The sequence below is a fragment of the Phodopus roborovskii genome, unplaced genomic scaffold, assembly GCF_943737965.1.
Source record: "Phodopus roborovskii unplaced genomic scaffold, PHOROB, whole genome shotgun sequence".
In the NCBI taxonomy this organism is placed as follows: Eukaryota; Metazoa; Chordata; class Mammalia; order Rodentia; family Cricetidae; genus Phodopus; species Phodopus roborovskii.
In genome coordinates, this window is record NW_026126409.1 from 8,113,141 (window position 1) to 8,126,364 (window position 13,224).

Below are 13,224 nucleotides of genomic sequence, written 5' to 3' on the forward strand. Positions count from 1 at the left end.
ATTCCACAAGAAAAGCCAAAGGCTTCCTTATCAGCAAGACAGCCAGTCATCTGATGGCATGAGGATGCGCACAGAGACATGGCTCCCATGATTTATGTATGTTAGATCTAAAGAACATATATTTGCAAGCACCTTTGTTGTCAGACTTTATTCATGGGCCCGTGACTTGCTTTCCAGTGCAGCTACAGGCCCTTTAAAAAAAAAAAAAAGAACCTGTAATCTAGAAGTGGCCTGATTGGAAGGATCTGTCAGAGGAGTTTGAGTGATGGCTACACTTTCACCAGAGGCATCTATAATTCCCCTTCCATTGGCTGCCATAACTCACTGTCACAGCCACACACACACACATCCTCAGAGAATGGATGCTTCTGCAGCCCCCAGTAAGTCGTCCACAAGCTCCTCTGTTGATGTATACGCTGAAACTCACAAATTATCTAGTCAGAGCCCTCTGTGGGAGCACCTGCACCCAGTAACTCACCACTGGATTTACAGCTTGTCAGGAAAGCGCATGGCCTGGCAGAGCTGTGTCAATCATGGCCTGAAACCTTTTACTCAGGACCCTCGGGCTATTTCTCACATCACTTGAGGAAGTTTGACATCCCATAAAACTCAGCAAGGAATCTGTATGATAGAGGAAAAGAAGACCAAAAGAATTCAGCACTAAAGGAAGAAGATGGCTCATGAAGCCTCTCTCTTATTTGGAAGATAAGGGTTAAGAGAATATTTTTTAATAAGAGATACCCTTTTCCCTCTTTTACTTTTTTATCTTATTTTTATTTGAATATTGAGAGGAGAGCTGTAAAAGACTATATTGGAACATGAATGAAAATTCTGCAGGATATGATGAGTGGCAATTACAGGTAATGATGAAGTGGATTTTTGTGCATGTGAGAGTTGCATGCACAATGCATGCTGTGGGGTGTCGGGGTATTCAGGTGTGATCATGTGTATGCTTGAAGACAAACACATCTTGAAACATCTCATGAGAACTACAAAGGACAAAACTGTTTTCTGTTTCTTCCAAAAGAAACTTTAGAGGCACAAAAATCAGCAACCTCACACTCTTGGGTGTTTTGCAGAAAGTGCTGCCACAGAGTATGTGACTAATTGTCACAGCAGTGGACTGTCATCAAATGGACAGGATGGCCAAGGGAAGAAACTGGGACAGGAGGAAAGCATAGCGCACATCAGCATTATAATCCCACTGCACCAGTGGGTAATGAAGCCAGGAAGTAAGGAGTTGATCACTGTTGGCAAAAGACAGAAAATGTGAAAGCCTCGTGACCTTAACCCGGCTGTGCCTTACAGGAGAGCAGCAGTCAGGGGGGTGAACCATGTGCCACCAATGTATAGGATGTTCAGGTACAAGCCAGTATGTACATAGGATACCGACACACACTGCTCTACCAGTGGCCTGAGTATAAGGTGGCAGTTGAGCCTCTCTGGGAGTATCCTCGGACAAGTGAGACAATGCAGAGTTCCTGGGCATTAAGACTCAAAGGATAACAGTGTCCTTGGTGGGAAGGTATCTCTCAGCACTATGTGCCTTTGTGACAGTCAACATGCAAGGAAGCCCTGCAAAAAGAGGGCTGGAACCTGAGGGGAATGACGAGGATTTATAGCTATTGTCCCTTGGAGTGCAGGCAACCTAAAGTCCACCGAAGCCAGCTTTCCATCACAACACCTTGCTGATACATCACCCTGTGGGGCTGAGGATTAGTGGGCACTCTTGCTAGCACTGTTCAGAGGAAGGAAGCCTGAACCCACAGCCCTGGGTGGTTTACAGAGGAACTACTTCTAACACCCTCCACCCCCAGCTTGGGTTGAGCCTTTTAAGAAACTGTCCACAGCCTGCAAGAAAAGAAATTCTAATCCCAAAATACTGAAAGGTGTAATTAAGGGATGTATCAGAGTGTCACCCTCACTGATGAGGCATGTACTAGGCCTGCTGCTGATAGAAGCTATGGCTTGAGCCTCTGCATACATCCTAGTCTTTTCCGTTTGTGGCTCTCACATCCTGACCAGGATCTCATTGCATGTGGAATCAGGAACTCCACACCACTGAAGAGCATGCATCTTTAGTTTGCTCCAGGAGCTTGTGTGAATCTGTTTATAAATGTGTTTAACAGACAGCTTCACCACAAAGCAAGTGACTCAGCACGTGGTAGAGTCATGGACAATGAGCAACAAAGAAAGCCCAAACTCCAGTGATTATGATTAGAAAACTTGAATACAAGCTAAGAGCCATACCCAAGGTCATCATTCTCATTTATCTGAACAGAGAGGTCACTTCAGAAAGAAAATGTGTACTATGTTTAAATATGAATATGTATTGTGTGACGAAGAGATGATGGAAGTTATAGGGAAGCTTAAACCACACACTCTGCAACCACAGGTTGGGTCCCAGCCACATTGTACTGCTTGCTATCTGAGTCACCTTGGACACAAAGACTCACTCTCCCTCTGCCATAGATTCCTCCTCTATAACGTGTCATGCAATGACACTCCAACAAGCCCTGCTGCTGGTCACTGTTCAGCTCTGTCATCCATGGAGCAGCCACAGAACCTAATAAATCTTGTCAGACCTTGTGAATACTCTGACTAAAGCCCTTTAGTGCCTTCCCATTGCATGCACAAGATCCCCCAGCATCTTAGCATGGCCTGCATTTGCAACTTCCTCCATGACCCTATGACCACATAAGCATAATTCCTTCCCTATCCATCCTACTCCACTGTACCAGCCAACACACCGTTCTGTGGCAGTCAGACACACTTGTCTCTCAGCCCCTTCTCATTCCTTTTGCCTGGAATGAGCTCTCTCCTCAAGGACTGCTGCAATCTCCCCTACTCCTTCAAGCCCGTGCTTATATGACAAATTCTCAGAAAACCCAACAAAATGTTTCCTGGCTCATATTGCTAATCCCCTTGTCCTTTGTAAGCCCTCATCCTCAACATAGCACACATTTCTATGGCAGTATACACAGGTAACTTATATAAGCAAACAACAACCTCTAGCAGCAGATCCACTTACCATGTTGCTAGCCTGCTTTTACTCAGTGGGATGTGAGGGCCCCATAGGTAAAGACTCTCATAAGTTAGTTTGTCAGTGTTTCTCAAGAATCTAACACACACCTACATGTAGCATCTGCTAAGTCGAAAAGTGTTGAGTTGGCCAAACCTTGCTACAAAACTCTCTCCTCTATTGTTAGCACACGAGAAATCCCTGGGCTGTGGGGGGCATCACATTTTATTTGCTTTCTTTCCACAGTGATTTTTCCACAGCGGTTTCTGAATAGTAGGAAACTCTGAGCAGACAAACATATCAATGGAAACTGCAATACACATTCAGTTATTTAGATGCCTGGTCTGTCTCAAATGAAGATCAGTATCATATGAAACTGTCCTCCCAAGTCATGCTGTAAGCTCTTTGCCTGTTGAAATATTCAGCACCTTAATTTTTCCATTGCAGCTTACAGACATGCCGTCCTGCGAAGAACCCCAAGAACCTTTATTTCTAGACACATCCTCTCCCCACCCAGTTGCCTTTGTGCACACCGCGGTTGGGATATTTTGGGAGAAAGTAGTCACATCACAGAAGTATTTTAAGATACATCTGACTAATCAGAGCCTTTCCTAGGACTACTGCATTTTAGAGAGAATTCATAAATTGAAAATCTACTAGCTCAGCAATAGGGAACAAACTTCTGATGTTCCCATCGTATCTCTGACTATTCAGCATAGAGACTTTAACATAGATTTCATTTATTTTCCTTTAAATTCACCAGTTAAGTTTTGACAAATATGTTCTGTAGCAGGACTATACACTCTTGCCTAGACATACTGAATACCTTAGTGGCAATTCCCCATAGACAACCCCAGGGAACCGTCACTCTACATTCATCTGCCACAGTTTGGTCTTTTCCAGTTCATAGAATTGAATTCACTTTGCATTTGCTTGGTTTCATTTAGAATGATTTTCTGTGATTCATTACTGTTGTTGTTTGAATTCATGGCACACCTTCTGTAAGGTTTTTGTACACAGGCAGTGAAACCAATCAACACTCTGCAAGTTACCTGCCCCTGCCACTACCTACAAAAAACATCTTGTCTGGACATTTGAGCTTGCTTCGTTTTTGTTTATATTCAACATGAAAACATCTCAAGTAAAAGTAAATAAGCCCACTCTTCTCATGTGATGTTTGGTCTACATATAAGTATGACAGAAAAGAAAACAGTAAAGTAAAGGAAATCTGAAGAATGCTAGTAGCCTTTGTTGTCATATAAACAAACAGACTGGAGGTGAGTCATCATTCACCCTAATCCCCTTTTGTTAACATTGCAGAAACCAAAGCACATTTGCATGCCTGACTCTTATTAAAGTTTTATGAGCACTTCTTATTGGCATGACTTCTCTGCATTCTAAACAGCAACAAAAAGCAAACAACAAAAAGATGGACACCTGAATATTCACAGGCGTGTGCTATGGGCTGACCTGGGTTACCTTTGAACTCATAGAGAAGCAAAGTGGCCAGCCACTCAGATAGAAAGGGTAATCCTGTCCTCAGATTGCATCTTCAAACTGCACCTGCCTCCACCAAACCTCAGAATGCACTGATCATGAACCAAATATTACCACAGAGCAATGACTAAAATTATTTGAATTACAAACTGCTGAGTCATACATTGTATCAATAATAAAATGTGTAAGAACTAACCCTTTAACAGCGCCCCTTACCAGCAGGAAGTAGTTTGGAAAGAACAATGCCCAAATTCCCAAATATTGTCTATAAATGTTTGTTTTCATTTAAATGGACTTTGTTATATAAAATAAATTAAAAAAAAGAACTAACCCTTTATGAAAGAATCAATATTTTCAACTGATACAAAATTTTTCACTTGCAATCTTTCTGCTTTTTAAAAGAATATTTTTGGCTTCCAAGTCATTCTCACTTTTGTTAACAGTATTTTTTTTTCTTATTTTCCTCTCCTTCAAAAACTGCATAACTTATTTAAATTACTGCCATAATCAGAATTTATTTTGGCAAGAATACCATTGGCATTAAGTAAGAATTGTGGTTTGGTAAAATGGAGCCTTCATGTGATCAACACTGTGCGTGAGCTTTCACTCTCTCCATTAAAGGACATTGGCTTGAAAATAGCGAAATGAACTTTATGTCATCGCATATAAAAAGAAACAGAACAAAAGATTGCCATTAGATGAGAAATGTTCGAATCAATTTTTTTCTTTGACGGCACTGGATTTTTAATGTGGATATACTGGTAAGCACTTGGCACCAGTGCATATGAGTGATCCAATACAAATTTAGGAGCACCTTGACAAGAAAAATCATCCACTCACCCTTCTTTATGCCAATTTTTTTTTCTAAGAAAGATCACATATTTTAATCTTTATGTGTATATGAAATAGAATCATAGGTAGGGCACTGGAAATGAAGGAGACAGGAGTGGCGTTGTGGAAATATTTAAAGCCAGTGGGTAAGCCGATAAGGAACTGAGTTTGGAATGGAAATTCACATATGCATTTTAATATACATGTGTCTGACACAGTGATGATTCACAACACTCAAAATAGAATTACAAACCCCTATTCCCAGGGCAAGTAAGTCTTGAGTAGCTGGAAACATGCCCATCCTTCCTTTTCTTCTTCTTCCCCTTCTCTTCAGGGAATTAACATGGCCCTTTGGCTCTCCCTGGAGGTTCATGGCCCAAGTCTCTTCTGTGGGAGGGGGGTCACTACACAGATGAGGAGCTTGCATCTCTGGATAGAATTATACTGACTTTGGTGTGCAGGGTCCTAGGAAAGGGCCCACATGCACTAAAAGCAAAACATCAACAGGTGGAATGTGCCATAAGGGAACATCAGCATTTCTCCATCATTCTGGAACAGACGCCTCACCCAAAAATTACTATCAATTGGCAGAAATATAAAATTTGTAAGTCCTTTTCAGTTCTGTTTCCATAACTGGGAACCCACAAAGAGCACATAATCAACTCAACTGGATAAGTTACCATTATAACATGCTTACCACTGGAAGTATTTGACACAGAGAAACAAGTGTTCCATGAATTCAAGTTTCAGCTAAATGTGAAGAACATCTTCAGTTTTCTAAAGTGACTCCTTTAGAATTTAACAGTGTTTTCAGAGTTAATTTTCAAGTGTTTATTTTCAAATAATGAGGAATTTCTTTTGAATAAAGAGAACCCCAATATTAGAAATGATGGCTAAAATGGCCCAAAGGATCATGAAGAGAGATTTTGGCAGACAGAAGCAGAGTCAGGGCACAGCAATCACACATGGAACCATGGGTCCATGCATCGTCAAGAAGGGTCTGCCATTGAATTCCAGGAAGGAGAGCCATTATACAGTAGGGATGAACCCCACAGGCCATGGAAAAATAAGTGCACATGTAACAAAATCTAATGGTAAAAGTAGAAGCCAGGGACTGGGAAAAAGGATTGAAGCTTGAAGGATAAGAGACAAGAAAGAATAATGGGGTGGAGACAAACAAAAATAACACATTTTCTCTCAGATGCAGAATCAAGTTTTATATACATAAACACATACATGCATATATATTTACATACATGTGCAAACACAGTGATGTATATACATACTACACACAAATGAAAGCATGGGGGAAAGCATGTAGGGAGAGAAAGATATGAATAAGGAGGGTAGGCTGGGGGGTAACTACAACCAAATAAAATGATATAAGTTCATGAAATGTCATAATGAAATCTGTTATTTTTTATGCTAACTAAAAATAATAAGAAGAATAGTAAGCTAAAAAAATATTAAAGGTAAAGTGAGATAGTGGTGGAAACATAGAACTTAATATTTTTAGCCCATTGAGAGCCTCCCAAACCCAAATCAGAGACTACAAAGTAAAAGACACATGGGGAATCATTACTCGGAAATTTGGCTTATAATATGAAAGGATGAAAGCTCAGTCTTCACCAGCAAATACCAGCAAACTTTCGGAAGTAAAAGGGAACACAATCCCCACACATGACAACAGGCTTGTTTTCTTGATATCAGACAGCATCCTCTGAGTCGGTGTGGGGGAGACCTGATGTGTTTTTAAGTGGGTAAGGGGAGCCACTTTGCAACAGAAATTGCCATTAATCACTGCAGGCTAATCAAACTCATAAGGCAATTAAATGAAAAAAAAAAAACAATAAGAGGTCATTCTTCAACTATCAAATTGGCAGTGGTTAAAAGATGAATAATAACCGGTGTTGGCCAGAACGTGAGGAAACAAGGCTCATCATATGCTACTAGAAGGAGAACAAAATGATCTAAATTTTTTGGAAAGAAAAATTGTCATTTAAAAAAAAAAAGCTTAATATCTACATTCTGTCACTAACAATTTTATATCTAAGAATTTATCCAAATGGGAAACTTTCACTCAAACACAGTTCAGTGACCTAGGGCCGGAGATTTGTCGAGTTTGGTTAACAAGTATTTTGTTCCCACAGATTAGTGGTGACCAGGAATCTGACTAATGATGCATGAGACTGATAATGGAAATTGGAGGGTCTGTGTCTGGCTTTGCCACAGCTGAATGGGGTCTTATTGGAGTCTTATCTAGGTCATCTAGAGATCAAGCTCCTTGTAGGGAGCATTTTTTCCCAGAGAACAGGAAGAGACATCTTCATCTTCTTTCTTTCTCACAATTCAAGGGGGTGAATCAAGCCAAGAGCTGGTCTCTAACATGTTGTTTTCTTCTAGCCAACTACAGCTATGCCAAGTAGACTTGATCCCTAGCTTCTCACCTGGCTTGGTGGTTTGGTGGCCCTCACCATTTCCTCATGTTCTCTCCATAGCCCAGAAATCAGAAGAAAACCACACTGCCTGTGATCTCAGAGTGACTCACTGTGGCCCCTGTGCAAGGGGCAGTGTGTGTGTTGGGGGAGGGGAGCATTTAACTTCCATGTCTGCCACCACCAGCCCTCAATTAGAGGTTAAAGCCTCACCGGTTCCTGTGAGTCTATTTCTTGTTGTGGCCCTAGTAGTTCCTAAGGACCAGATTTTAAATTGGTAATTCATACTCCACTTTCCTACCTGAAGTTTCTTTTCAGTAGGACAACAGGTTAGAGATTAAGCAAAACAAGCCTTGGCAATGTAATGAACAGCTTGAACCATGTCTCACCTTAGAAATTCCCCCAAAGAACAGTTATTGTGGTCATGACATCATGAAAATGGTCTCGATTACTTTATGCCTAAATAAACAATATGAACTTGTCTTTATGGAAAGCATTTTTGAAGCTCTTGTAGGACACACTAATACCTTGTAGATTATAAAATGAATGGATGCAGAGAGTAGACAAGTCAATATGGTCTCTTAGCCCGGTAATGTCAGGGTCTGTTGTCATGACATTTGGTGCTTTGCGTGAAAGGGAGTCCTATTCAGTCACTCAACTTAGCTGTCCTACTGCTAACAATGAGAGGACCCTTACCTCGACTTCCCCTCATGCAACACATTTCCCTTGTCCCCAGATAAACCTTCTCAGTTTTTATGACCAGAATGGACACCTGTGTACCACAGCCACCAGATCCAGTTGCTATATTAATAAGTGGATATATAAAAAGATTTGGAAGGTTGAGCTACAGTTCATTTGGTAGGGTGCATGCCTAGCATATGAGAAGCCATGGATTCGAGATGAAGTATTACTAAACAGATTTGGAAAACCCATTCTTACCAGGCTATTGTGGACCTAAACAATTCAGTTTGAGACCTCAAGAGCCACAGTCCTTGCAGAGCAGGTCTTGAGTAATAAAGAGAGAAGAGCCCATTAACTGATCTTGAAAATATTCCCATTATATTTTCAGAACCATAGCACCACATCTGCATCTATAACAATCTGTCAGTGGCTTCCCTGTGGGCATCTAGAGTACATCTAGGTGTGAGGTTAGAGAGATGCAGAATGCAAGCATCTCTCCCTCACATCATGGGCCATAACCTAGACCTTTTGCTATAATCAATTTGATGTGAGACAGAACTGCAGAACTCAGACAAAACAGAACTAGAGTCCTATTTGCACAGCCTCCATTGCAGAGTGATTCTGCACAAGGTCTCTTCATTCTGTTTTGAAACAGTAGCCTTTAGTGAACAAAATGAACCAATGCTCACAAACATGAAATGGCCAGCAATGAGGCACTCAGAGGCCTAACCATTATACTGCGAAATCCTTCAGGATGCTTCACAGTGAAACAGATGACGGAGCTAGACCTTTCATCACAGCCTCAGAGACACAGTACAAGGAATGACTGAAGTCACTGTGGAAAACTCTGCACTGTAAAGACACCCAAGAGTTACTCGTCTCCATTTGTCTATACAGGAGCATAAATAATGGCAACTAGAATTGAGTTAGTTGGTGTTCTATACATGGACAGAGTCTCTGCATCCCGAGGCTGGGGTTTTGTAAAAGAAAGTATGGCAGTAATAATGGTTTTTGTCACACAAAGAAGAAAAGAGTAAAAGTCATAAAAAAGAGAACCCCTGGATCTGAGAGACACTCTTTATCCAAGTCCTCGAGGTTTCAATAACCTTGTTCTATCTCCTTGGATATCAAGCCATGGTCCAATGGCAGCACTTCATTCTCCTGTTCAAAGGGCCATAAATCTATGACCTTCTCCAACCCCTCTTTCTGCTGAGAAACCAACAAAAGCCCTTTATTAAGCTGAACTAGCCAGAGGTTTTTCTGAGCTTCGTTTGAAGTGATGGCTCACTACTTCTGCCAATGCGAGGAGCAGACAAAAGGCCCTGGACTGTGTGGGATGTTGGGATCTGGCTCTGCAGATCTGTGAGCCACCTCATCATCAGAACTCCACTCAGGAGTGACCCGTCTTGATAGAGGTTTCATCCTTCACCCCTGAAGTAACAGCCTGCTCTGCTTGTCTAGTGCAGCAAACAAAACTCTTAGCAGCAGCCACTCACTCAAGAAAGCAGCAATAGTCCTTAACTTTGCTTTCCAACCTGGGGCCTAAGTGGCACTGGAGGTCACTCATTCAGCAACAGTCAGGAGGCATCTGAGATATGGTTAGGGAGTGTGAAGATCAAACAACTGGAGACTGGGTAGCTGGGGCTCAAGCCATTGTGTGAGAGCTGCAGAAGTACCAGGCTTCATGCTGGATGTGTATCCCTCTACCTGGTAGTAAAACTCTGTCTTCTCTTAACTAATCTGGACTCTAGAAGCCCAGAGAACCACTTCCACACACTTGCTCTCATGCACCGGAGATAGGCTTGTATCCATAGCCTCAAATCAAACCTCTTATTTAGGCACCGTGTCTCAGCTACCACCTCAGAGCAGCAGGAGTCGCAGAAATGTCATCAGCTTGTTTTTAAACCATTGCCAAGAGGGTGGGGACAATTACTATTTGCTTTTGGGAAAACTTTAGAGTAATAAAAAACAAACTACAAAATCTTTAAATGAAAAATAGTGTGACTCAAATACCAAGATAAGTCAATAGCTAGGCCTCAGTAGAGATACCACAAAAGGCATCAGTGTTGAAGGAAGCCACAGACTCAGGACAAAAGGAGAAATACAAAATGGGACATTGTTCTGGCTTGGTTGATCTGAGCACTCTGGGAATGTCCAGGCAGAAAGAAATGTTTATTACTCCAACATTCATGCACAAATTTTGTCATGAACCACGTATTGTTTCCTTAAGTATTTGTACATGGTATAGCTTGGGTTTTTGTTTTGTCTTGTTTTGATTTTTGGTTTTGGCTTTTGTTTTTTGGACAGGGAGCACACTATGTATACCCTGAAATCAAGGAGATTAACCTGCCTCTGCCTCCTGATTAAAGGAGGCTAGGATTAAAGGCATGTGCCACCACATCCAGCAAGATCTAATTATTCAATGCCCCCGTGCAGTTGTGTGCAGCTCAGTTCAGATGATTCACTTCTGCTCATCTATCCCTTTTGTTTTCATTATAAAAATTCAAATTAAAAGAATACAGTTGGGTATTATAATTAAAAAGTGGTATAACTTCCCATGACAACCCCATGAAGCAAATGAAATGGATGGGGGGTATGGCCACAGCTGCAGAGATAAGGTGCAAAACACATAGTCACTCTTAGAAGGTGAGGCCCAGGTGACAAGGACTCAATAGGGACCAATGCCCACTAAGTGAAGGCAGGCAGACTTGAGACTTTCACTTTTGTCAAAGTTACTTCTTTCACTAACCCATAGAAATTCAGAGAGGAGGAAGCAGTATCATCCCAAACTGCCATAATAAGTCCGCAAGACAGAGACACGAACACCATGTAATTAATTTCTTTCAGCTACTTAATTTTAGTTATCATGCTCAGAAAGTTATGAAACATATAAATAACCTCAAAGTGAAGAAAGTTAAAATATAATTCACAGCTTTCCTCTCATTTGTGCATGGTTAGAAATGAGCCAAACAACTGTTCTTCAATATAAATCCATCAGAGTAACTTGATAATTACATATGCTTATTTCATATAAAATGAGGATGACTAATTATGACTAATTAAAGCCTGAGAAAAAAATTGATGCTAAAATGTTGAGGCTGGGTGAATGGTGTTCTTCGTTGCAAGGTGATTTTTCTTTTCTTTCCTATGTTAAACAATTAACTCATCCAATACCCCCATTAGCTATAACTGCCTAATTTTATAGATGACAGAGTGAAATTATTCACATGATTTGACATCAACTTGGCCAGAGAATGTCATTCTACTAGCAAAGACTGAAGTATATTTGGTTTGGGGTTTTGGATCGAAGCAAATCTTAACACAAATGCATATCATTTGGAAATTGTTCTGGTGCGTTGAACTAAATGATCTAATCACACTTTTGTCATTATTATCAAGAACTCACACTTGTCAGGTAATGGAATTAAATTCCAATAGAAATGCTCATATATTTAATGGCTAATTTGGAAGAATAAGGTTTTAAAATTAAAAATTCATTTAACAAAGACATACTGAGTAATTATGCTCATGAATATAGCATTCGAAGCTGAGAAACATATAAGGGAATTTGAAATGCTGAAGACTTGAGACACACACACACACATACTGGAAAGAGTAGTCTGCCTTCCTACACCTACCCACTATTGGTTGGTTCCCACCTCAATATTCCTACAAGTTTGAGGTCTCTTTTGCTCCTCCTTTCTTCCAAGAGCACTCAAGAGGGCGAGCTTCCATCTTCCCTCATGCGGGTCCCTGAACCTCTGTGCCTCATCCTCCTTTAAGTTTCCTCATTTCTTGCTTCAGGGCTGCAAGGTGAGCTCCGCCCACTCTGCCCTCCTCCCACCTGAACTTCCTTCCTCATCCAGTGTAAGAGGTGTACCTTACCAAAATGCTGAGTGTGCTTCATGTTGTGGCGCAGGAAGTGACTGAAGTCAAAGCTCTTTGTGCTTCAGTGTCACAGGGAGACATGCAGTAAGACACTGGGAAGCTGGCACTTGCTATAACTGACTCAGACCAGCAGCTCATGGAGCCAACAGGAAAGTGACTTCACAGGCAGGGGGTTAAGTCATTGTTGACCTGAAACAGCCATGATAGGAAGAATTCCTACAGCCTGGATTCGGCAGCCACTATGGTAAATTAGAGTATCCTGGGGAAAGAAAGGGACTAGAACAATAGGATGATGATAGAAGTGCCTACCATATGATGCTACTTTCATAAGAAAATATTATACTTAATTCGAAGAGAAACCTGTGAAATAGGCATTCCAGTTCCTGGTACTTTCAAAGAAGTAGAGTGATTTGATAGGATTTGAAGCACTGCTAGAATTTAATAGCATCTGAACTAGCCTGCTTTACCTTACAGCCACTCTGTCTTTCCTCATAGATTGTTATAATTCGATAAAATCTTAAATGTTCTCTTGTTTGAGCAACTAGTTACTCAAGCCTAGAAATGGTCATGCTAGCTATTTTCAGATACAATCCATACCAGAAAGCTTGTGACCTCAGACCAATCATATTTCCTCATTTGAGGTCTCTTGGTAGAGTCCTTATTTTGAATAGGAAAGTTTCCTCATCCCCCAATTACTAACTCTTATTTTACCTACAGAGACTTGATGCTGGGGCTGGAAAGATGGTTCAGTGGATACCAGCACTGGATGCTCTTCCAGAGGACCTGGGTTTGATTGCCAGCACCCACATGGCAACACACAACAAACTGTAATTCCAGTCCCAGGGGATCTGAGACCCTCTTCTGGCCTTT